This window comes from Corvus hawaiiensis, chromosome 8, assembly GCF_020740725.1.
Source record: "Corvus hawaiiensis isolate bCorHaw1 chromosome 8, bCorHaw1.pri.cur, whole genome shotgun sequence".
In the NCBI taxonomy this organism is placed as follows: domain Eukaryota; kingdom Metazoa; phylum Chordata; class Aves; order Passeriformes; family Corvidae; genus Corvus; species Corvus hawaiiensis.
Genome location: NC_063220.1, coordinates 36,467,855 through 36,492,526, shown reverse-complemented (window position 1 = coordinate 36,492,526; position 24,672 = coordinate 36,467,855). Strand labels below are relative to the sequence as shown.

Here is a 24,672-nt window from a genome sequence, read left to right as displayed (position 1 = left end):
GCAGGGTGAGCTGGCTCACCTCGAGCCTCAGGGACCAGAGAATTTCTAGATCCAAGTTTAGGGAATGATGCAGACTGGGATGAAGGAAAGCCACAAAAGGAGAAGAAAAGCCACCGACTTGGCCCCAAACACAATATCCAATGGAGACAGAATGGCAGACAAAACTGTAGTTCCAGACATAAGACCAGACATTCTAGACAGAGATGGCTTTGTATGATTTGGGTTTTTTTTGGTGGGGGAGGTTATTGAATTAATTTCCAAATCAGTTTTCTATAAATAACAAAATAGTTTAAAGTGTGGGCATTTATAAAAATCTCATCTTCAGTGCTACAGCTCATCGTGCTGCTTTGATTTCTTCCATGGCCTGCACTGCCTGTAACTGGCTAAGCAGGAGAACACATTATGATGAACAATCTATTTTCTCTATCTAATCAAGACTTCCTAAGACAAGACAAACAAATCTAGCAGCGTATTTAACTCTCTTTTAAACAAAAATGCTTTCAGAGATCACTCATTCTGCTTTCTCGGGTTTTGCAGTGATTAAGGATCGATTCATGTGAATTCTCTTTGTTTGCACGTCATAGTCGTGAATAAACAGTGGGCTCACAGCTGTGGAAACAGCTGCTTTGGACTTTAATAACTACACAGCAGCTCTTGGTGTGAGTCTCCAGCCCATCTTTATGTCGTGTGAATGTCAGACTTGTCTAAATGTTCATTATCCCCCAATTAGAAATTATTGCTGAGCTCTGTGGAAGTTCACCTCTCAGGATTAACATTCACCTGTGATTTGTCAAGTGGTTCCTACAACCACGTTTTTATTGACTTTGTAGAAGAACTTGATTAGGAAGAGAGTCCCTCAGGCTGAGGCAGGAGGTATGAAACGCTGCCCTGTCCATTCCAATTGAAATGCAGGCACCACACACTCCTCTGAACTCAGTGAAAGGAAGGTGGTTCCAGCCTGTCACAGCAGCTCCAGGGAGCAGTGAGCAGACAGAGGTTACAGCAGCATCTATTGGACCTGTAGCCTCAAATTGCTACCCCTGAAATAATAAAGCAACAAAAGACTTAAAAAGTATTTATAGCTCTCATGTATTCCCTGTCTCAGAGCAGCTGGGCACATTTTTGGGGTTAGCAATGAGAAAGGAGTGTTGGAAAAACTGTCAAAAATAGGAAGCCAGGTGATAAATCACTCCCTGCTCTGCAATTATGGAAAATTAAAAAAAGAGAGGTGCTATCCTAGCTGGGAGTTTATTGATTTTGTCAATTAGAATTCTCAAAGTACCCAACAGATCCGCTTTTTCATACCAGCTTCTTTGAAATGAGTGATAGCCATTATCACTTCAGTGATGTGAAGTAGTGACAAAGTCACTGAGGGGCAGGAAAGTGGAGGGGTTTATTCTAAAGAGCTACAGACACACCCCAGCTCTCTGAGGGTACTTCACTCTATTTTGGCAACCCAACATTCCAACAAATAGCATAAAAACATAATGTTTTTCAAGACAACTGTAGGAAATAGTGGAACATTGTTCTTCCCTGCCAGCACTGTGTTATCAAGGCCCCAGGAAGCAGATTTAATGAACCTTTAAATGACCCTTCTCCCAGAGATCATATTAACAGTGTGGTCACTGTTGCAAAAAAATAACCTTCCCCGAGTCCCGACAAAACTACTGACACTTCTATAAAGTTTTACGAGCACCATGTTGTGTGTTCAGAGACAAAGCATTCGTCTTGTTAGAGATCATTAATCACGGCATCGCAGTGGTTTGGATTGGAAAAGCCCTCCAGGATCAGCGAATCCACCATTCCCCCAGCACTGCCATGTTCACCACTACCCCCCGTACCCAAGGGCCACCTCTCCGTGTCCTTTAGAAACCTCCGGGGATGGGGACTCAGTGCAGAAGACACACTACGAAGTTCTGCAGGAAGACAAACTGACAGAAATTCACTCGATTCTTGGCAGGAATTGAGTTCACCCGATTCTCTGGACCACGGGACACAGACAGCACCCCCACAGAACAGCCCCGTGTTTTATGTGGGAAGAACTGTCCAAGTGAAGATCTCTTTTTCCTCTTTGAGGATCAACTGTTCCTACACAATGGCAAGAGGTAAAAATACAGAAGGAATGGCAAGAGGTAAAAATACAGAAGGATGGAGTTTGTTTGGTTGGGATCAGCCCACAGGAAGTTTCCAGATGGGTGGGGAGCAATTCCAGCTTGAACTGAGTGGATATAGACCAATACCCTAAGGATGAGCAGTCTCTGAGTGCGCATGGATAAAAACCATGACGAGGGAAGGCAAATCAGAAAATATTTGGGTTGAGAAACAAATAAATTATTTTTTTGGGCTATATCTGAAAGGGGTTGGAAATCCTTCCCACTCAGCAGTAACTTATGAAAAAAGGATTAAAAAAAAAGAAGGAAGCAAGCATAAAAGTAGATGGCCATGCTAATGCTCTTGACTTCAGAAACTACTGATTATACATTTCCTAGATTTTGCTTTTCTAGATCCCACTGAGTTTTACAGAATATAAACAGACCAAGACATATCTACATTCAAGTCAGATGTTGCCAATAATTTTCAGTAATATTCTTATGAGGTGAACATAAGGTTTAGCATCTGCAATCTGTCTGAGCTGCTGGGATGGTTTAAAGGTACCAACCTATCAGATTCATCAAATTTTGGGAAGAGCAAAGAAACGAAACTGTGTATTAAGCTGAAAAAAATCACACTGGTGTGTATTTAAGAAAATATATGCCATGTCCAGTAACCTCCCATTATTTACACACAGCCAGCCATAAATCTTTGCAATGTGTGACCCAGGAATGCCATCTACCAATAATCCTGAGACATCGACAAATCCTGTGCATAAATTGTAGCACGCATTGAAATAGCCAGCCTGTAAGAATCTGAGAGTTTAAACTGGTGTGCTTCCACCCAGAATTGTTATTTATTTAGGGTGGTAAACTCCAAGATCACTGAGTCCAGCTGTTAACCCAGCACTGCCGAGGCCACGACTAAACCACGTCCCCAAGTGCCACATAAGCTTCCCTGAGAAACAGAACCCATACAAAACATGACAGCAAGAAATGATAAGGCTGTGACATGACCCTCAAAAGACCAGAAATTCTCAGTTAAGTTCATAAAACAGCTGATCTTTGTAAGTCATCAAAACCCCAAGGGAATGATGTGAATTTATATTCTCTGAAAATGTGGCCCCTGTGTTGCAGTGGGGATCCTGCAACACGCATATATCAAACCAGGAGTCCCGTGGAAAGGAAATATATATGGACAGACAGATTCTTGCTAGCTGTTTCAGAGATGTTTATTTCTCCAGCCGCATGGCCGGAGCTCTGCCGAGGAACTGTTCCAGTCACGGGACCAGGGGTCCTTCAGCCCGCGCAGGGAACACAAACCAACCAATGGGAACGAGGCTGAGCAGGGACAGGGAAGCCCCGTGTCTGTGCCCTCAGGGCCCCTCTCCCAGGACTACACGGCAGGGGAGGGACCCCAACACCTCACCCGTTTTATTTTAATAAAAGGAGAATGAAAACAACTGGATAAACATAACAAGAACAGTTTCAAAACAAAACAAGTCACCCTCCTGAGTCTTTAAATGTCCAAACAGATTCTCTGGAACATCTTAGGGCTGACAGAAGGGAGACAGAATTCTCTGAGCATGCTTTGTGGGGAAACTGAGGCAGGAGAGGATTTAACTTCTTCCCTCCCCCTTTTCATCCCCCACTCGGCATTGGAAAGGGATTTTTGGGGAAACAATTGGCAAAAGCATGGTTTTGTGAGGGAAACCATGGGTGAAAAAACGGATTGGGAATACACTGGGGGTAATAGGACATAGGGTAAAAGGGAAAGGTGGGATTAGGAAAGGGAAACTGTAGGGGGGGCTTACAATGGAGATACTGTCTAACATGACTACGATTTTTTGCATATATACTGCCTTTTACAGGAACACCATCAGGCCCAGTGACCTGCGATGCTTGTAACCCTTTTCTCCCTAGTACAATATTAAATTCCACCACTTCTCCATCTCCCAAGCTTGGGATGCATTTTTCAGGGTTATTCTTTTTAATAGCAGTTCTATGCACGAATATGTCTTGCTGGTTGTCATACCTTGTTATAAAACCATAATTTTGCTTAACATTATACCATTTTACTATCCCTAAGGTCTTAGTTGCTATGATCTTTTCCTTTTTTCGAGTGGCTGCTGTTTTCTGTCTCGCTGCGTCTTTGCTCTCTCCTTCGGTCGCTCCCGTGTTGGAATTCTCGGGGCTGCTGGTGCCTGCGCGCTCTTCCCGGGGTCGCGTTCGGGGCTGCGCGGGCCGGGCCGGGCCACGCCGCTCAGTTCTCCGTGCGTCGCCTCCTCTGGTCGCAGCTTCGCTGCCGCTGCCGGGCGCTGCACCCACGTCTCGGCCGGGCCCCCGAGCGACGACTCCCCCGCGCCCTGCTCCAGCGCGCGTTTCGGCTGGGCGCGGCTCCGTTCCATCGCCACCGCCGCCAGCCGCCGCCCGCGCGCCGCCCCTCTCGGTCGGGCGTTCACGGGGCTCGCTCCACCACGCGCTGCACAGGACCGGGCAGGCACCGCCGGGTCCCGCCGCTCCCCGCTCCGCCACCGACACTGCGGCTCGCGTGGCTCCGCCCGCGCGCGGGAACTGCCTCGCTGCTGCTCGCAGGGCGCTCGGTGCACGTGGCCTGGGCCGCACGGTCCCTGCACCACGCTTCCCTTCACCAGGACACAGCTGACATTGCTCAACAGTCTCGGTAACTAAATAATATTCACGAAAATATTCTTCCATCGGCATATATTTTGACTCCAGTATTAACTGTGTCCAAACGGTTTTCCAAAAGCCCTTGGTAAGAATTAAATCCCAAGAAACATAGAAAAAGTTCTTAAACAACCATGCCAGGAAGTGTTTCAGTTCTTTTTGAGCTTGAATCAAGCTAAAATTCACAAATCGTTGTTCAAGAATCATTTTAAGTTTAAGATAAATGTCCATATGCGGCTCTGAGAGCCAAGAGTCTTCCCACGGTTCCTCCATAGTTTAGATACGGAATAGCAAAGCAAAACCAAGAAGAGGAATCCAAAGTTTCCAGGGTTTACTCACACAAATCAGTCGCTTAGGGATCGGGGATCGTTCTGCTCTCAAATCTCCACCATTTGTTGCGGTGGGGATCCTGCAACACGCATATATCAAACCAGGAGTCCCGTGGAAAGGAAATATATATAGACAGACAGATTCTTGATAGCTGTTTCAGAGAGATGTTTATTTCTCCAGCCGCATGGCCGGAGCTCTGCTCAGGAACTGTTCCAGTCACGGGACCAAGGGTCCTTCTCCCCGCGCAGGGAACACAAACCAACCAATGGGAACGAGGCTGAGCAGGGACAGGAAACCCCGTGCCTGTGCCCTCAGGGCCCCTCTCCCAGGGCTACACGGCAGGGGAGGGACCCCAACACCCCTGGAGCCTCAAACACGGTGTGCAAAGGAAGAGAACAGAGATCTGGCTGGAGAATCAAGTCCATTTTAACAATGACTTTCCTATTCTGTCCGTAGGCAAAAATCTTTCTATTATTGCAACTACAGTTCTTCCTGTAACACACCAGAATTCTTGTGACGTGAGCAAGCAGGTGGAGACAGCCCCTGCCGGAAGAGGGAGATTCAAACTCAGGGTGCTTATACACGTGAAACCCTTCTTATCACACATTCCCAGTAAGCCTCGCAGCAGGAGGGAGTTGGCTGCTGCTCCTGCACCAGAGGAGCACTGCTCTGCTATGGGATCACTGGGACTGATCTCATTTTGATGTCTGTCACTTGTCTCTAAAAGCACACCAATTCAAGCCCCGACTTTAAGAGGTTTCCTGCAAAACTCCACTGCTGCCATGTGTTGGTTGCACACCTGCTGAAGCCTTCGACCAGGGATAGCTGCTCCTATCACCTCAGCTGGGGTATGGAAGCCCGGAATCTGTCCAGCAGTTTCCCCGATCCTCCACACAATGGCCAAATTCAGCAGCACTGGAAGCACATCACTTTTATGGATCCAGCACTGGCCCCACCACAGGTCTGGAGCTGGTATTTGACAACTCAAAATACTTCCAAGTGCTCCACTGCTTTCCAAAGACTTCTTGACAGAGACCTCTGATTTCAGTGGTGCCTCCCGAGGCAGCCAAGTGGCCTCTGAGGAGAGGACAAGGCTGGCTGGAATGGGGACCTGTGTGAATCCTAGAATGCTCTGGGATAGAAAGGACCTTAAAGACCCTCCAGTCTAACCCTCCTGCCATGGGCAAGGACATCTTCCACTAGACCAGGCCTTGGTCCCAGAGAGATCTGGAATGGGAAAGTTTAAAACCATTCTCAGGAAATGATGCACCAGTTTTCAAGCAAAGCCACAGCTGATGTTTCTGCTGTGGTACGAAAATTTGAACTTTTTTTGCCTTTTAAGTGGAATAGTCAGTTCCTTCAAACTTGCAAAGGAAATGTCATGGAGAGATGAGAAGGAAGAGATGTGGGAGCTGAGAGAACAGGAAGACAGCATTAATTATACAGAACCTGACAGGTAGAGAAGAAAACGTTATGCTTTCCAAAAGGAAAAGAATGAACAGATGATTGAGATTTGCCATCAGGCCCTGAATATTCCTCCCTTCTGGAACTGTGAAAATAAATCCCAGGATCTCAGTTAAAAGTCACCTGAGCTGGATAAAGCTGCTCACCTGCCCTCAGGTGTTGGCTGCTGTGCCACTGCTCCTCACGATCAACCATGGGGTCAGAAACCTGCTGGTTCTTTAAACTCCCTTTTCCTTGTACTTTCCACTGTGGAGCTGCCCTCGAACCCAGACACTGATCTGTGCAGCCAAGGTCTTCCCTAAAGGATCAAATTCCAACTTAAATCAGAGAGGGAGAAGCTTTGTCTCAGATCAGTAAATGCAGAGTGAAGAAAAGAAGAAAATATGATGGCACTGGTTCTGCAGTTTGGCCGGGATTTTTATTGGAATTTTGGAAACTTCTACAGGGAAATGCACTACAAATGGGTCTCCCTGGAGTTCCTACATGGAGGAGGTGCTCTTGCACTGTGGCACCTACAGCCGTGGCTGCTCCTGATTATCTGAAAAGGAAAAGATTTCCCAAGGCATGAAACTGCACAAGCCAAAACAATTCACAGGTGCTTAAGCCCAACACTGATTGTTTCCTTCAAGGAATATTTTGTTTCAGGTTTTTCCCCTCAATCTAATGTCAACACTTGTCATTTAAACAAACACTCCTAATTTACTCTTGGTTTCATAACACAAATTACTTTTTCTATTACTCCATCTATTCTGTTATTTAGCTCCTGCTTTATTTACCAGTTTGTTTTGCATATAGAACTCCCCCTGAGCAATTCCTACATCAAGGCCTAAGTTTATTTTTCCATTCCTTTTCTCCCACTGTTTGTGTGACTCAGACTGAGATCATAGAAAATCAGGTGAGAATCCTTTCAATGAAAAATTCCTAAGAGAAAATTCCTTTTGTTTCACCCAAACGAGCTCCTGGCTTCCAAAAGTTTGAAGGTCAGGGACTTCTCAGGCCAGAGTTTATTTAAATTGTAGTCCATTTTTCTTCTGTAATCATGAGCAATTTCGCCTTTTATCTTTTTTGCCTAGTTGCAGTTGTTTTCATCACATATTCTGATTTTATGTCCCCTCTCCCCCTTCCTTTCATATTCCCTTGGTCTCATCCTGTTAACGACAGGTGCTCAAAACTCCTGTGACAGACCACAACAAGATTGTAATTTTAAAGGAAAAATCCTCAGGTACTTCAAAATATCTTGGGATTTTTGATTGTGATAAATTGTACCTTACCACAGCTCTTAAAGTTCAGCAGGTAACCAAGAACTCATTATCAAAAAGTGGTTTGGACACAATTACAGCTAAAATCTTTCCTTTAACACTCTCATCATCCTGTAGCACACAGTTATTTTTGCATGTCTGTACTTACTTAGCATGTGAGTGTGTGATTTAATAAAATACAGGCCTTGATAACAGAACTGAAGGTGGGAGGAGTGTTAGAATTCCTGGGTTCTTCTCCAGACCTTTCACCCATCAGTAAATTATAGCTCAGGGACAAAAGTTCTCTCTCTGCAAGACCAAAAACTTCACACATCTGAAGTGATGAGGCAATCAGAGATAGAAATTGAGTGGGATGATGAAATAGAAACCCAGGGGTACATAAAGTGTATTATTAGATTTAAAATATGACACATCACAAGTCCTGAAAAATACTTCTATTTCAAATTAATAAACAGATGCTCCAAGTTGATAACATGACACAGGTACACACCAACTGTAACACCAAATAACACCAGATAGTCAGGCCCCAGAAAATCCTGTCATTTTTATACATTTCTGGCTCAAACCATTTTGAGTCACTTTCCAGCTTTATCAGAAAAGACTGCTCGTATGCTGCTTTCATTTCCTTGAATCCTCAGAGACTTCTCTAATCATTGTAGCTCCTTCAAAACAGAGCTCATTAATAAGCAAAATACCCGAAGACAGCTAAAGTTTTGTGAGTTAAGTGTTGATTCACACTGGTGCCTATACCACACATAATTTGTTAAATGCCAGGAGATGATAAAGGAAAGCGTACACAGATTTTAAAAAATAAGTATTCCAGAAATAAAGTACATTAAACACCCCTCTCGAAAATCACCCCCCCCCAAAAAAAAACCCCAAAAACAACCCCAAAAACACAAAAAAACCCCCAAAACAAACAAACAAGCAAACACAAAACAAAACCAAAAATCCCAACAAAAAACCACCCAAAAAAACCCAAAAAGTGGGGAAAGGAGAATGAACAGCAAATGGATTGAGAATCATGGAATCATTTAGGTTGAAAAAGGACTCCCATGGAGTCCAACCTTGTCCCCACCTTGTCCCCAGCCCAGAGCACTGAGTGCCCTGTCCACACGTTCCTTAGACAGCTCCAGGGATGGGGACCACACTTGTCTAATTAACTGATTAGCCTGATAATTTTATATTACTAAGCTGACCTCTGATTTTTCAATGTCTACACTGAAACAAAACATCCTTAGGGACAGGAGCTCCATTTTCCACCAAACCCCAGAGCCTCCTGCCTCAAGGAAGCAATGAGTTATCTCTTTAAAAATAGACTGACACACACAATCCTTGACTTTCTAACCAAGATAATTTGGGAAAACTCATACAAAATGAACATATTCCATTCCTTGACTATTTCTTTTCTATGAGTTCACAGCCCAGAGGGTTCCTTCAGAATAACTGTGCAGTGGGAGGAAGGCGCTCCCTGCCTTTAGTGCCCTGATTCTGCCCCAAAATGGCCCACATGAGCTATAGGTGTGTCTATCTCATACATTTCCATTTCACTTCTTGGAAGCCTGCAGTAAATTGTTGACACTCAGGCGTATTTTTGCTTCTTTCTGGAAGTCATCTGTGGTTTTTTCAGGTGTTCTCACTCACTTTCATTTCATCCCTTAATAGTGTATTAAACCCCTGCCTGTTTAAGGGCAATTGGCAAGGAACTCTCTACCCACACTCTGATAAAAGTTGCTAGCATTTGAAGTTCCCTACCCATATGTTTCGACAGAAAACAACTTGGGGTTAAAAGATCTTAAGTTGCATTGGTTTCATCTAGAGGAAAAAAAAAATTGCTGGTTAGATATCCAGTATTTCTTCCCTTTATGTCCAATTTTAGGTATTTAAATATTGGAGTTGAATGGTTTGACCATAGGCAACTCAATGAATCAAGGCAATGCTTGTAACCTAATTTCCAGCACAGCTTTTTTTTTTTTTTTTAGGATGGATTTTGTCTGTTTTCATTATTTCCATTATTTCCTACTTGCTTCAGTGTCTGTGCTCATACACCAACGCCACATACTTGCTCTTCTTCTCCCTGCTATCACATTTCTAATAGAATATACAGGACATAATATAATATATGTGACATAATATATGGATGTACACCATTACTTCTCTCTGAATTAATTTTTTCTTGATCTTGGGAAGCGTAAATCCAATCACTGCCAGGTTTAACAGGGTGAGAGTCAAGATTTACTGGGTTCTTAACCACAGCCTAGTCTTAAACATGACCACAGACTACTGCTAAATAAGTTTTTTTTAATAATCTTTCCAATCTCTATCTCTTCTGAAGAGTTACTTGCCTGCAACAAAAGATAATGTGTTTGATTAAAGGTGGATATTTTTCCTCCACAGCACACGTAGATAATGTGCTTTAAAGTAGTTTGAACTTTCATGCTTCATCCTTGTGAATGCCCCCACATCAGGACAGCTGCAGTTACTGTGAGCAATGAAAATAAGTATTTAAATAGAAAACATTTCCATTTGAAAAGAAGCAGCAGCTTCAAAAGATATGAGTGCAGCAAGGTCTTTTTTCTGCTGTGCTCTCTTCACTCTTTTGTTAGGGAGAAGACTGAGAGTGATCCATTTAGGCTGGGCTTTGCCTCAGCTTTGTGTCTGCAGTGCAAGGGAAGGAAAGAAATTCAAACAGAGAACATGGCAGCTGTAAAACCACCTAAAGTGCTACCAAAGTCGTGCAATCATTGGACCAATAAGGCTGGAAAAGACCTCCAAGATCATCCAGTCCAGCCTTCCACCAAATCCCACCACGGCCACTAAACCATACCACAAGGAGCCACATCCACTCATTTTTTGAACAATTCCAGGGTGGTGACTCCAGGACTGCCCTGGGCAACCCATTCCAATGTTTAACACGTGAAGCATTGGGTCATTGGTTAAACTCGGGTGAAGCTGAACCTGAAATACGAAGAAAATTTGTCACATGGTGTCTTGGGGTGACTTTATGATGTGTATCCCATATCGCTGCCCTATGCCCAGAAATCAATTTTTGTGCCTTTCTATGCCTCTGAACTGAGCCTGAGAGGGGGAAGGAAAAACTGAGCAAAACTTTCTCAAAGCAGTTTGCAGCTTGTCAAGGTCACACAGAGATAGCGACTTTGTTTTCAGCTGCGGCAGGGAAGGGAGAAGGCACCCGGCTTGCTGCTCCCAGGTCAGTTTCTGGCCAGTTGTTCAGTTTCTTTTTTCTCCGGAGAAAGATTGAGAGAGTTGAACTTCTTTTCCTTCCCTGGAATTTCGGATTTTCTCCCTTTTCTACTGGACTGCTTTAACATCAGAGCACATCGGGAGAACTTTCCACCAAGCACAGAGGGCCTGGCCCTGGGCCAAGCCCCAGCTCCGAGGAGACCAAAGGGAGGACTCTAACACTTTCCCAGGTTTTTCCTCCACAGCAAAAGATTTTATTATTTAGCATTATTTTCCTTTTCCCGCGTGTTTGTTAAATAAATAGTTTTTATCTCTTTCACTTTCCTTCGAGGAAAATTTATTTTTCCCGAACCTGGTGGGGGAGGTGTGGTTCCTGCCTTCTCTCAGAGGATATATTTCTAAATTTGGCCAAACCGGTACACATGGGGGGAAAAAAAAAAAAAAAAAAACCACAAAAATTAGCGACTTAATGAAAAATAAAGTATGAGTAACGACTTCTCAAGGAATATATTAGCACTGGCTGGATTGGCAATGGGCCCTCTTCAACACTAATTCTGAATAGATAACATTAATTTATAAATAAGCAGTTTTAGCATTACATCCAATATCCCTCTTGCTCAGCACACAGCAATTAGAGCCCTTGAGAAATCACACTCCTAAAAACATTGCTTTGCTTGGCACAATCAGTTGGCCGCCCCACAAACTGAAGGAAAAGCATTCTCACCAAATATTTCCAGTGGCCTGATCACTGGGATCATCTGGGAGCTGTACAGATCCAGTAGCTGCTCAGGATTTACACTGCTATTTATAACTTTTCCTTCTCAGGATGTGGAAATCTGTCTAGCACCAGCAGAGTCACCCAGCCACACAAGCAGATCTCCTGGGAGCTGAAGAAATTAACCCAAATTAAACCTGACAAGTTCATGTCACAGCTTCCAGAGTTACAGAGTCATCCAGGCTGGGAGAGACCTCCAAGATCATCAGCTGTCCCCCAGCACCACCAGCATCACCCTAAACCACATCCCGAGGGCCACATCCAGACAACTTTTGAACACTTCCAGAGATGGTGACTCCACCACCTTCCTGGGCAACTCATTCCAATGCCTGAGCAATTTATTCCAGTGCCTGACCACTCCCTTCCAGTGAGGTTTTTCCGCTAATATCTGATTTGCACCTTCTCTGGTGTCACAATGCTACAGAAATGTTGGGGATGAGGTGCCTCTCTCCAGTCCTGACATCACCAACTTGGAAATCAGTAAACCCCAAGCTGAGGCACTGCAGAAAATTTCACATCAGGCATAGAAAAAGTTGATTTTCTTTTTATCCTTTATAAAAATTGGGACTAAATTGAGTTTTAAGTTCATCTTCTCTAAGATACCATGGTAGGGAGTCTGAGAGTGTATACAGTCAGTCAATATTCAAACTCTCTATGCAAGACATATTAGGCAAATATACTTAATAATATGCATGTTGTTATATATACATATATATTTAATAAATAAATTTAGCCAAATTGAAGAGTTTTTTTGAATTTCATAACACACAAAGTCTGCACCCAATTTTAAGATACCTCTCAGCAGACTGATTCATACTTTGAAACCATGTCCTTGTAACCTTGAAGGAATCAGAAACATTCATTAGGGATGAGACTTTTATTTTTTTTTTTCAATAGGTTTGGTAACACAAACCTGTTGTGTTAAAAAAAGAGATGGAAAAGTGTGCCTGCTACTCCATGGCACCAGTCTGTAACTGTGTGGGCAGAACTGTCTATGCAGAAATGCCCCCCAAACCCAAGCAAATTGCACAACCTGTTCCTCCAACTGGGGATATACAAAAACTCTCCCCCAATTTCACAGAGAGAAAGAGCTCTAACTTCAAAAGGGAGACCTTTATCCACAAGCTTGTTTCAGGCATAAATTATTACGCTGTAGCATATGGAATGCTTGCCAATATTTACCTCTAACTCACCATCTTACTCTCTGGCAAGATGGAACACTAAATTAGAATCACAGAATCCTGGAATGGTTTGGAAGGAACCTTAAAAATCTCCTCTTCCGCCCCCCTGCCATGGGCAGGGATGTCACTCCCTAGAACAGGTTGCTCAGGGCCTCATCCAACTGGCTCTTGAAAGAAAACTCAAGTAAAATTCAGAAGTTATTTAGATGTAAAGGTGCCAATAACCCAAATGGGGGGTGCCTCCTTACGTTAAAGGAACAAGAAAAACGTGTCAGGATTTTGCTATTGATCCCCCATCTGGAACTATTTTTGGCTTTTTTAAAAACACACTATTTGTTTTCAGTTGTGAAAACCAAACTCCTCATTACCACAGAAGTCCTGCTGTTAGCATCAAAAATGCCCGAGGCTGGAAAATTCCTCTGGCCCATGGAGTCCAAGCTGTGCCCGATGCCCACCTTGTCCCCAGCCCAGAGCACTGAGTGCCACCTCCAGCCCTTCCTTGGACACCTCCAGGCATGGGCACTCCAAAGCTCCCTGGGCAGCCCCTGCCAAGGCCTGAGCACCCTTTCCATGGGGAAATTCCTGCTGCTGTCCAAGCTGAGCCTCCCCTGGCCCAGCCTGAGGCCGTTTCCCCTTGTCCTGTCCCTGTTCCCTGGCAGCAGAGCCCGACCCCCCCGGCTGCCCCCTCCTGTCAGGGACTTGTGCAGAGCCACAAGGTCCCCCCTGAGCCTCCTTTGCTCCAGGCTCAGCCCCTTTCCCAGCTCCCTCAGCCGCTCCTGGGGCTCCAGCCCCTTCCCAGCTCCGTTCCCTGCCCTGGACACGCTCCAGCCCCTCCAGGGCTCTCTGGCCAGGAGGGCCCAGAACTGGACACAGCCCTGAGGTCCTTCAGCAGGGCCAGCACAGGGGACGGGCCCTGCCCTGGGCCTGTGGCCACCCCATGGCTGGCCCAGCCCAGCGCCCATTGGCCTTCTAGATCCATAATCTACTGTCCAACTCAAATTGTCTCCAAGAGCAGGCAAATGACACCGTGGAAACTTTGGGTTGTTCTCCCCATCCACCCCTTCTGTCCGAAAGCATCGCTGGGGGAAACAGAACCCCTTCCCTTCCTCCACACATGTGACAGTATGCTTTGGAAGTGTAATCAGCTCCAAAACCATTCCATGGACACAGATAGGAGGGGATTCAGATGGTAGTGTTGCAGAAAGGCTCTTCTGGGCAGGTGAAGGGAAACTTAACACTCCACCTTGTTTACAATAGGTAGCAAGGGCCCCTGGTGGCCCACACTCTTTCCTAAATGAACTTAAGGGGTGACAGCATCACTAAATAGACACCTGACCTACCCTACACATATCTGCCAGCAAATCTGTCAGTACAGGCTGGGAAAACATCCTCTCTTCGCAATCCTCAAGGCACAAATGACCCACAGTGAGTGCAGAACACCTCTGCTGCTTCAGCCTGTGCTTCAAAGACCTCTTGTGATGACACAAACACCACAGATCCTGGATTTCAGTTTGTCCCAGAATGCTGTGCAATAACACAAAGACAATTTATTCTGTTTCATAGCAAAGCGAATACAGGAATATGAGTAATTAATGCAATTTTATCAGAGATGGAAACGGTTTGGAATTAAAGAGTCATTAAAGGCACATCTGGGAAGGGGTTTTGGAGAGAAAAATTGAACAGATATCACTGCTGGTATATATCCTGCACTTCTGAGCTGTGAGCAACTAGGAAAGAACAATTGCACATGGATAGCATTCCAGCAGGAGGCCTGTTTTATCTCACCAAAGCAGCTCAGCCAGAACACTTCCCCTCAGGCCCGTGCCCCTCTGACCAATGCTCCAGTTTGAGCCTGTGCCTGGCTCCCTCCACAAGGACCAGACTTAACAATAAACAACCCCCTCTGACACTAGTCAGTCTGCAAAGGCACAGAAATGCTGCTCCACTCATCAAACAGCAAATAAATGAACAGTTCCCAAGGCTGTCCCTTTGACAAGGCAGTTGGGAGCACTCCACAAGCTTTGCCCACCTCACCACCTCTCTCTGCTGGACTCCTCCTCACCCCATGCTTCTGATGATCCTCTTAAAACTGCAACCCACCACTGCCCTCCATCCACCACTGGCAACCAGCCCTCAGAAGAAAGTTTGTTGTTCGAGCTACTCAAGCCTTCCAGCTTACAGGAATTATCCTCTCCTAGTTAAAGAAACGTGGGGTGAGCACGGCAGTCCTGAAACCTCGACACTTCATATTCAGCTGAGTAAATTGGAATGGTTAACACTGAGTTAACAAAAAACTCTCCCAATGCAAATGAAACCAAATAGCCCAAACTTCTGCCTACATCCCACACTTCCTTGTCTGATCCCAGGTCAGGGACTGGAAGCACAGGATCAGCACACACACAGAAGTATCCATGACAGACAGCCCACCTGATCCAGCCACTGCTGGATCAGTTCCTCGTTTTCATGTCATCCTGGGAAACTGAGAGCTCTGATCACAACGTCAACATGTGTCAAAAATTCATTTCCACATCCCACAAACTGTCTCTCAAATAACACATCATGCTTCAAAAGAAATTCCAGGAGAATTTAATGCTCAGAACATTCCCATCAATTTATTAATGCAAAAGCTGAAATCAATTCTCGACATCATTATTTTAGTTTTGCTATGAAAATGAATTGAAAATATGGACCAGGTTTGTGCATTTCTTTCTCTGCATGGTAAATACATCAGCTCAATGCAGCCTCCTTTGATCTGGGGGACTGTGATGCAGTGGTTTCCACAGAGACTTTAGGGCACAGACTGCAGTTTGCCTGGGCCTCTATAGATAGTCTGGAGTGCAAATACAAGTGAAAAAACCTGACAGAAAGCAAGAATACCACTGTGTTCCTTAAATGTAGTTGCCCCTTAATGTATTATTACAACACAGAATCTCCTGATCATAGAATTAGAGAGTTCCACACTGCATTGGGTTGGAAGGCAATCCCTTGATTTTTTACCTTTTTTTGTCTTGTTCATGAAGAAAGACTGATCATTTGAGGTTTAATTCCATCAAAACCTAGCCTTGTTTTATTTTAATTTTAAACATTTTGGGCATCACTGAGGAGCTCACTTTACTGAGAAGGCATAGCCATATCCCTTCAGGGTCTGGCTGTCTTTGGGGTGTCAGCACAGCACTTTGCAGCACCTCCAGTGCATTTGGGACACAGACAAGCAGAGCATCCATGTCCACCTCCTGCTGTGTCAGGAGCAGATAAAGCCTCCCAGGACACCCAAGAGATAGGAATGTTAATAATTCTCATGCTGAGGGTATTCAGGGCCTTGGCTGAAAAGATCATTTCATATCAAACAGATAACCAGAAAGAAACCAGACACCTCAATGACATCATCTCCATCCATGCCACTGCACCCACACAAGGGTTAAATGATTTTTGAGATCGTTCCAGCCCCAAATGAGCTCAAGCTTGGCACGTACAAGATTAGAGGGGAGAAAAAAGGCCACTCTAAATTATGCTCAACAATGACACACTGCAGTTTCAGAAACTCAGGAACATAAATCAATGTTAAGTTTCTGAGCTCTCTTGACAAGAAAAACCATCATATAATTACAGAATCAAATGGGAGATGAGTCCATGTTGTAAGTATTTGTAAGCAGGTTGATATCAGTCGTACTTTAGAAACAAATATCTCATTTACAAGCCAATTTGAGGAATATAAGCTGCCAAATTGAGCCTGAAGCCTGAAACCCAAAGTCTGCAGGAAGAAGCCAGTCCTCTAATTTCCTGCATGACTGGAGATACAGAAGTAAGACAAAGTGTCATTTTATTAAGGCTCAGAAAACATGCTTTTAAAAACTCAGGTGGGGTTTAATTCCTTGGCTTCCAGAGTTTTAGAAACCAACTCTTGCTTAAAACAGCCCAGTGCTGAAGCTTAATGGGCTGAAGGCAATCTGTGTTAATGAAGTCCACTCTGGAGTGGAGTGGATTTGCTTCTCTCAGTGCCTTTAGCTTGGAAATAGCCAATATTTCTTTCTTCACCTTATTATTAGTAACTGTGGGGATGAGAAATTATCGATCCATCTTAGCTGTCATCTTGTTTAAACTTCAGACTCCTCGTGTGCTCGAGGGACTTTTGCTGTTTGTCCTAATTTAAATGATTCTTAGAACCTCAGAGGGATGAAACTGTTCCTCCCCTAATTATGCATTTCATGCCTTGCTAAACTCCTTAACAAAACTGAGCCAGTGTTTTGTCTCTGACAGGGAATTATTTGTGGGGAAAATCAGTGTGCATTTGAGTGGCTAAATTGAGAATCAACCAAGCTAAAACCTCCTGATTTAAATAGCCACTGATTATCTTGAGCTGATCTTTCAAAGTAGCTACTATATGGAATTTCCATGCTCCTTCCTCTTGGAAGGGGACAACTGAGTATCACATCATCATCTTATTTATTTGGCTACTTCCCTGAATAAAAATAATATGAGGAAACAACACCAGTCTGCTCATTATTTCCAAACATTTTCCCTGGGAAACAACCCAACATCAAAATATTTTATCATCACACTCCCAGCATCTAAAAATTTCTGCTTGTCTGGCTGTTTGTGGCTCCGTGCTGCCCTTCTCCTCAGACTTCTGCTGCTTCTAGACACAGCCACCAGCTTAAAACTGTCCTTTCTTGTCTCTAATAACACCCTCATGCCCAGGTGCTGAGCCCCTGGACCTGTGACACAATGACTTTCCTTTTCTCAAGGTATTTACAATTATATAGATTGCTTGAACATTTCTTTTAGCATTCATTTTAAAGCTCAAAGTGTTTAATCTGCCCTCCCTTCCTGTACATTAGAACCTCTCGTTGCTTCTCATGCTTTTAGCAATTAATTTTAACAGTTCTTCTTTTTTTTCACCTCTGAATATGGTACAATACGGAATATGAATTCACAGCAGGCTGTATTCACCTGGTTAGTCCTCAGCTTTAAAGAGAAATACAAGAAAATACACGAACCAAAAAAGAAAAACCTTCATGTTCCCAGCTGTGACAGCAGCAGATCAATGTTTGCTGTGCCATCTTGACTTGAGTGTCTCTTCTATGATCATTTCTCCAATTTATATTCATTACAGAACACCTGCCAGATCTGTTACCCAAATTATTTGGTGTCCCTGTTGTATCCCCCAACTCCTTGTGCAATCAAAGCTCAAGTCTGCTTTGAGAATCACCACATAAAAAAAGATTGATTTTCATCTTGGAAATGTCAGACTTCTGCCTGTAATGCTCAGCTACATTTTTCAGGAGCAGTAAAGTTCAAAAAAGAGCCCCAGCCCTGACACATCTCTGACACATCATGATGGATGTGACAGTTCTGCTGCTTTACTGCCAGAAATGTCCTGCAACAGAATGAGGCAATCAATGAAGAATAATAAATCTATCCCAGAGCCCAGAACTATTTTTTGTACATGCAGAACAGCAGAAATGACACATTAGTTATACCTCTGGAGGTGATAAACCATCGCACTTTCTTTGCTATTACACAATTCCAGTTAAACAGTTTAATCTTGACCTATTTTATCTGCTCAACACTCCACCATCAAAACTCCCAATATGCATTTTTGGATTATTAATGTAGTGGATTAAAAATAAGAGGAAAAAAAGAGAGAGGGGGAGAGAATTGAAGACACACTTTCCAGTTAAAAGAAGAAGTTTTCTTACCATTTTTTCTGGTCCCTCTGTCAGTCAGGAGAACAACTGCTGCTCCAAAGGAATCTGCTGAATTACGTTCCCTTCGTCCTGGAACACATTGCTCCTGATTAATACTGACTCAAAAATTTTACCTTGAGCACACAGCACAAATACATTTCATTTCCCTTTTTTTTGAGAAGTCCCATGTTTGAGATAAATTGCAACAAGTTTGGAAAAGTTAATTTGACGTGCATAAATCAAGGCTTTGCAGAGAAAGGATTGGTTTGATTTATAACCAATGCCTTTGAGTGCATTCTCCCACCTATCCTTCAAGTAACAGCCTTGATTTCAGCAAGAGGGAATATACTTCAAAATATGTATTTTCTGAGGTCATTTGACCACGCCACCAACAAAACAAGCCCAGCTGTGCCAGCTCAAACATGGTGATTTAAAATACATGAGTTCGTTGCACATTTTCAGTACACAGGCTCAATAAATTTAAAAACTGTTGCAGGACTAGATTGATGGTTCCTTGTGCTTGTGTATGATTTCCAAAATGCATCCATGGATCACTGTCATAATTCAATTTCTCCCATTATTTTATACATTCATAAGCACACAGACAATATTTAATGCTGCAGTAACTGAGCTTGGATGAGGCAAAGCACACGGAACAAGCAGATATGTGACTAAAGCTCACTAAAACTGGGAATTAGGAGGAATTCCAGGGCCAAAGAACTTCTCTTTATTCATTTGGCTTTTCCTATGCTGCAGTTTTAAAGGCAGGAACATCCTGGCACTCTCTTGCCCCCGAAGGGCACTGGCTGCATTTATAACCAGGCTGAGGAAGGAACAAGAAGCAAAGTTTCTTTTCCTTTTGTACAAACCTTTAATAAGTTCCTAAAACTGGAAGTCAGGCTCTGCCCTGGAGCGATGGGGACCTGGCTGTGAGGAAACACTCAAGGTAGGGAATGAGTTTGGATGACACCAAAATCACTCCTGCTACCACTCGGTGGTAGCCCTTTGCTAAAAGGCTGCCCCTGAGGAGCCCCGTGAAATGTCAGATGCAGAAAATAAGAACAAAAAGCAGATTTCAGCGTGTCTGTGCTTGGGCACAAAGCAAAGTTACCACTTATTTTTGTGTGTGGCCTTGTTATCCCTGAAACCCCCTGGTCAGACACGGCTTTGCTCTCCTGGTTCTGGGAAAGAACAAATTCTCCCAGTCCACCCAAGGAAGCTACAGCAGGATCATGAGCCACTTCCCATGGATGATAAAACGTTCCCATGACAATCCCTCTCATCTCTGCATCTCATTGCTATTTCCAGCAAGCACAGCTTGGCTTTTTCCAAGTGAAATCAACAATGCACTTTCTGAGGAAATCAAAATTAGCAGGAGCAGTGCAGCACGGCTTTGTAGTTGTTTCTGACAATTAATAAATTAACGTAAGTGCTGAGGGAAGAGACAGAAAATAACTCAATGGCTATTTCCCTTCAAGGTGGATGAGCTTTTTTAAGAGTATTTTCTCTGACATCAGTGAAATGCTCTGAAAATAGTTTGCAGGTAACAGTTCATTTAAAAACAAAGCAATAACTCTAAAAAAATTAAGATTTTGAGGGTTTTTTTTCCCTAGGAGCTAAAATAACATTTGGAACATTCTTTAATTTTTTAATGATAGGAAAATATTTTGCATTCATATAATGAAGTTGCTTATTATACCCAAAGCTATTTTTAAATTTCCCATAACTGGCACAACAGTTCACCCAGTCATCTCTACTTTTAATGTAATCCTTTTAATTCCTGATACAAACCTAATTTTTAAACAAATGTTAAATAAATAGCAAGTCTAGAATTGGTACAGCTCTTGCAGCATTGTGCCATCCCCTGCCACATGAAAACACTCTGTAATATAAAATTATTCATTTTCAGTTGCCATTCCAGCTCAGAAACCTATAAAGGATCACCAGACTAACTTTCAGTAATAACAGACTTAAACACATTATTTCGATTAACTAAGATTCTTTAACACCTTTCATGTATTATCAGCTCAACTCAGATTTTCTAATTTGTTCCTTGATGTCCTTACCAGAGGAGAAAGGAAGGATTTTCTGGACAAGGAAAGAAGCAGGGTGGTTTCAGAGATCAGAGGAATTCCAATTCAATCTCCCAGCCCCCTCATGATCTGCTGACCTTCTTTCTGTGCATAAACAAGTGGTAGGAATTTAGTTCCAAGCCAAAGGACCAGAGCCCAAGTAGATTCTTCAAAATCTGATTTCCTGCACTAGTAGAGACAGCAGAACAGCATTCCCCAAGCTCCAGCTGAGGGATTCGTCTTTGATGTTGCCCTTTCAACATCAGAGGGCCAAGGACCCCCTGTGGGCCAGCAGCAGGAAGGGAAGGTTGATGCCCACATCCAGTGAAAGCCTTGGGTTGCTACAGCACAGAGCAGCTCTGTCCTCCCATCCAAAATTCCAGATGGCACTGGCATGACAAGGGAACCAGGCACAGGGAATGGTCAAACCTCCCCGATTCACTGGCTCTGAAATGCTGCATTCTCAGCCCGCCCAACAGATTTTATTCCCTACGTACTCTGATTTAAAGTTAAAAAAACCCATCAAGTGAATCTGAATCGAATGAAAGGGTCATTTGGTCGTTTATTTTGGCAAGTTAGAGAATTTCTGTCTGGACCCAACCCAGAATCCTGGGTTGCCAGGGACCCATGAGGATCCAGTCCCACTCCTGACCCTGCAATATTGCCCTTTCTAGGGTGACTTTTTCTTTTAAATCAGTGCAAGAGCAACAGGACAAGCAGAAGTTTAACCAGCATCCTCCCTCAGCTCCTCTAATTGAATATTGCTGATTGTGATTCTAAATGCTGCTGAGATTCAGCTCCTAAAAACGTGTCATAACAACTGCAGCAGCACTGACACACTGACCTTCAACTCCAATTAATTTTAACAGGCATGGCTGTGTTTTGAAAAACTAAAAAAAAATAAGATCTGCCCTGCTCTTTTCTAAAACAAATTAAAAGGTAGAAGTCAGCCTACTGAATACACATAATGAGATTAACAACAAAAATAAACTTACTACAAATAGCTTCTCCTTATCTTGTTTTAAGAAAGGGGTTTTGTCCATGGGGACAAAATCCAAACCACAAAAAACCAACCAAAACAAAACCAAGACTCACCAAAACAGTGCTACACTAAGGCTGCATTTAAAAAAAAAAGTTTCAAACTAAAAGCAAACAAGATCTAAATAAGTTTGGTGTAATTTTCGCAGTTGTAGTGACTTTTAACTGTATAATAAAATTAACATTTTTTGCTAAACCTTTCTGAGACCTCACACTGCAGGTAGTGATGGGACCTCAGGATCATCTTTCCTTTGTAAAGTCAGTGTAGAGCCACCTAAGTGATGCTCAAAACTAAACTAATCACCCAATTAATTCAAGACCATAAATATTGAAACTTTTTTTCCTAATGAGATTAAAAATGTAGTCTATTCTAGGTCAGCCATGTCCTTATAGCTACAGAAAAATAACTTTAAGGCCTTGTAGGAAATAAAACAGATTCAGAATTAAAACCCACGCTTTATCGAGAGCAGTGTGACTTTACAGAGTTAAACACAGAGGTTCTTTTCACTTTTCTGGGGTGTCTACTTAAACTAATGTGACTGTGAGAGACTTCAAATCAGTGAAAGACTAAAATCCCACAGAATTCTTTCATTGTTCTCAGACTTGTGAAGAACCTGTTGTTCCGAATGGCCCAGGAGAGGTGGAATTGTGAGAGGGGATAAGGCAGTGTGGCATCTTACAATAAAAACGTTTTCTCTCCCCATGAGATTAGGTAATAAAAAAATCCAACCCTTTTTGCATCCTTCAAACACAGTTTACATGGCTGTCCCTTCCTCGAGAAAGAGAATCTGTTCCTTGGATAGGAGAAACAAATCTGAGGAGTGCAAGGGCAGCGAGTGAAGGGCTCTCTCCGTGGATATCCACCTACTCACACATGGAATAACCAGCTCCTGAGGCAGTAAATAAAATTCATCCCTTCAGCAGCTGTGAAACACAGAACACTAAATAATTCAGCTCCCAAACAGTAATTACAGGATGCTGACAGCAGGAACTACCAACCCTGAGGATGCAGAGATGACCCCAGGATGTGCTGATGTTCCCTCTGACCCCCCTGCAAACTGAAAAATGAGCCCCTGCCTTACACAGAGGTGCTGTGATGCACAGCCCTGCTGCTGAGGGGGCTTTATAAAGAATTCCCAGTGTCCTCAGCCTGAAATGCTTAGGAGCCAAGACAATTTGCAAGAGCACACTGAAACCACCTGAGGAAATTGTTTCAGTCCCTGCTCAGGCAAGGATTAATGCTGCTGCTCCTAGCAGGTGAAAATCCCCTGGAATTCCCACCCTGCACGAGGCAGGGCAGTATCAGACAAAACCACCAGCTCTGCGTTATACACAGCCCAGTGCTGGCCACAAGCTGGCACAATAAATATTCCCAGAATCCCAGAATAGCTGGGGCTGGAAGGGGCCTCTGGAGATCATCCAGTCCAATCCTCCTGCCCAGTCAGGGGCACCTGGGGCAGGTGGCACAGGAACACATCCAGTTGGGTTTGGGATGTCTTAGAGAGGGGGACTCTCCCTGGGCCGCTGTTGCAGGGCTCTGCCACCCTCCATGGAAAGGTCTTCCTCATGTTGGGGTGGAACTTGTTGTGTTGTATGGCCATTGCTCCTCTTCCCGTCACTGGGCACCACTGAGCAGAGCCTGGCACCTTCCTCTGACACCCCCTGGAGAGATTTGTGCGGGTTGATGGGATCCCCTCTCAGCCTTCCCTTCTCCAGCCTGACCAGGCCCAGCTCCCGCAGCCTCTCCTTATCATGGAGATGCCCCAGACCCCAAATCATCTCTGTGGCCTCTGCTGGACGCTCTCCAGTAGCTCCTTGCCCTTCATGAACTGCAGAGCCCAGAGCTGGACACGGCACTCCCGATGTGCCTCACCTGGGCAGGGCAGAGGGGCAGGATCCCTCCCTGACTGCTGGCCACACTCTTCCTGATGTCCCCAGGATCCCACTGGCCCTCCTGGCCACAAGGACACTCTGTCAGCTCATGGCCACCTTGTCTCCCACCAGCACCCCCAGGTTCTTCCCCACAGAGCTGCTCCAGGTCCCCCCAGCCTGTGCTGGCACTGGGGGTTGTTCCTGCCCTGGTGCAGGACCTGCATTCCCCTTGTTGAACCGCATCAGCTTTCTCTCCACTCAACTCTCCAGCCTCTCAAGGTCCCACTGAAGGTCAGCTCAGCCGCCAGGTGGATCCACCAGTGCCCCCAGTTCTGTGCCAGCAGCAGCTCCTGTCACCAGCACTGCCCACTCCAGGGCCTAATCCCACACCAAGCAAGATTCCCTGGCCTGAAATTCCATGTCTCCTCTGATCTTTCCACCACTTCTGCACCTCACTACAGTACTAACACAGCCAGAATAGAGTGAGGTGCCAGGGATTGATCTTCTGCTCTCTTTCCTACTGTTACCTGTCCATATAATAAGGGAATTTCATCATCAGGACAAGGCCTGGTCACAGAGAGTGATGCCCACCTGGAAAGCTCAAGAATTACCTTAGGATGGGGTGAACAGAGGGATCTGTACCCAAAATGTTCTGGAAGGCAGAACCCAGGTGTGCTGGTGGTGTGTTCCATGAAAGGAATGTCCCAAAGCTCCCACATTTCCAGTAACTCCCTTTAAGTGCTGGATCCAGCAATGCCATAGAGCTTCCACCACCACCTTCATTCATTGCTCTTCTCCCTGTGCTCAGATATGACACTACCAAAACATAAACCATGGTGTACAGAATGGCCATAAAAAATAAGTACAGGTGTCACTCTGGTGGACAAAAAAAAATAGCACAGGTAAGAAGGGGGTCCAGCTGCAAGTCTGCTTTATCAGACCACCTTAAAAATGCTAAAGATCGAGTATCTGGTCTGATTTTAAAAAGCACATCCTACTGCAAGCCCAGGTA

General features: G+C 44.2%; 1 protein-coding gene across 8 annotated transcripts in view; it reads right to left on the bottom strand.

Moving 5' to 3' along the window:
• Positions 1–24,672, bottom strand: part of PCDH15 (protocadherin related 15) — a 711,356-nt gene that overhangs the window by 518,922 nt on the left and 167,762 nt on the right. For 6 of the 8 annotated variants that reach the window (XM_048310467.1, XM_048310468.1, XM_048310469.1 and 3 more), the window contains exon 3: positions 18,691–18,768. The exons of 1 other annotated variant lie outside the window; for it this stretch is intronic. The gene's annotated coding sequence lies outside the window, so the exon portion shown is untranslated. Of the gene's footprint in view, positions 1–18,690; positions 18,769–20,744; positions 20,856–24,672 lie in introns of all 8 variants that reach the window. One more of the 8 variants, XM_048310470.1, reaches the window with a different exon arrangement.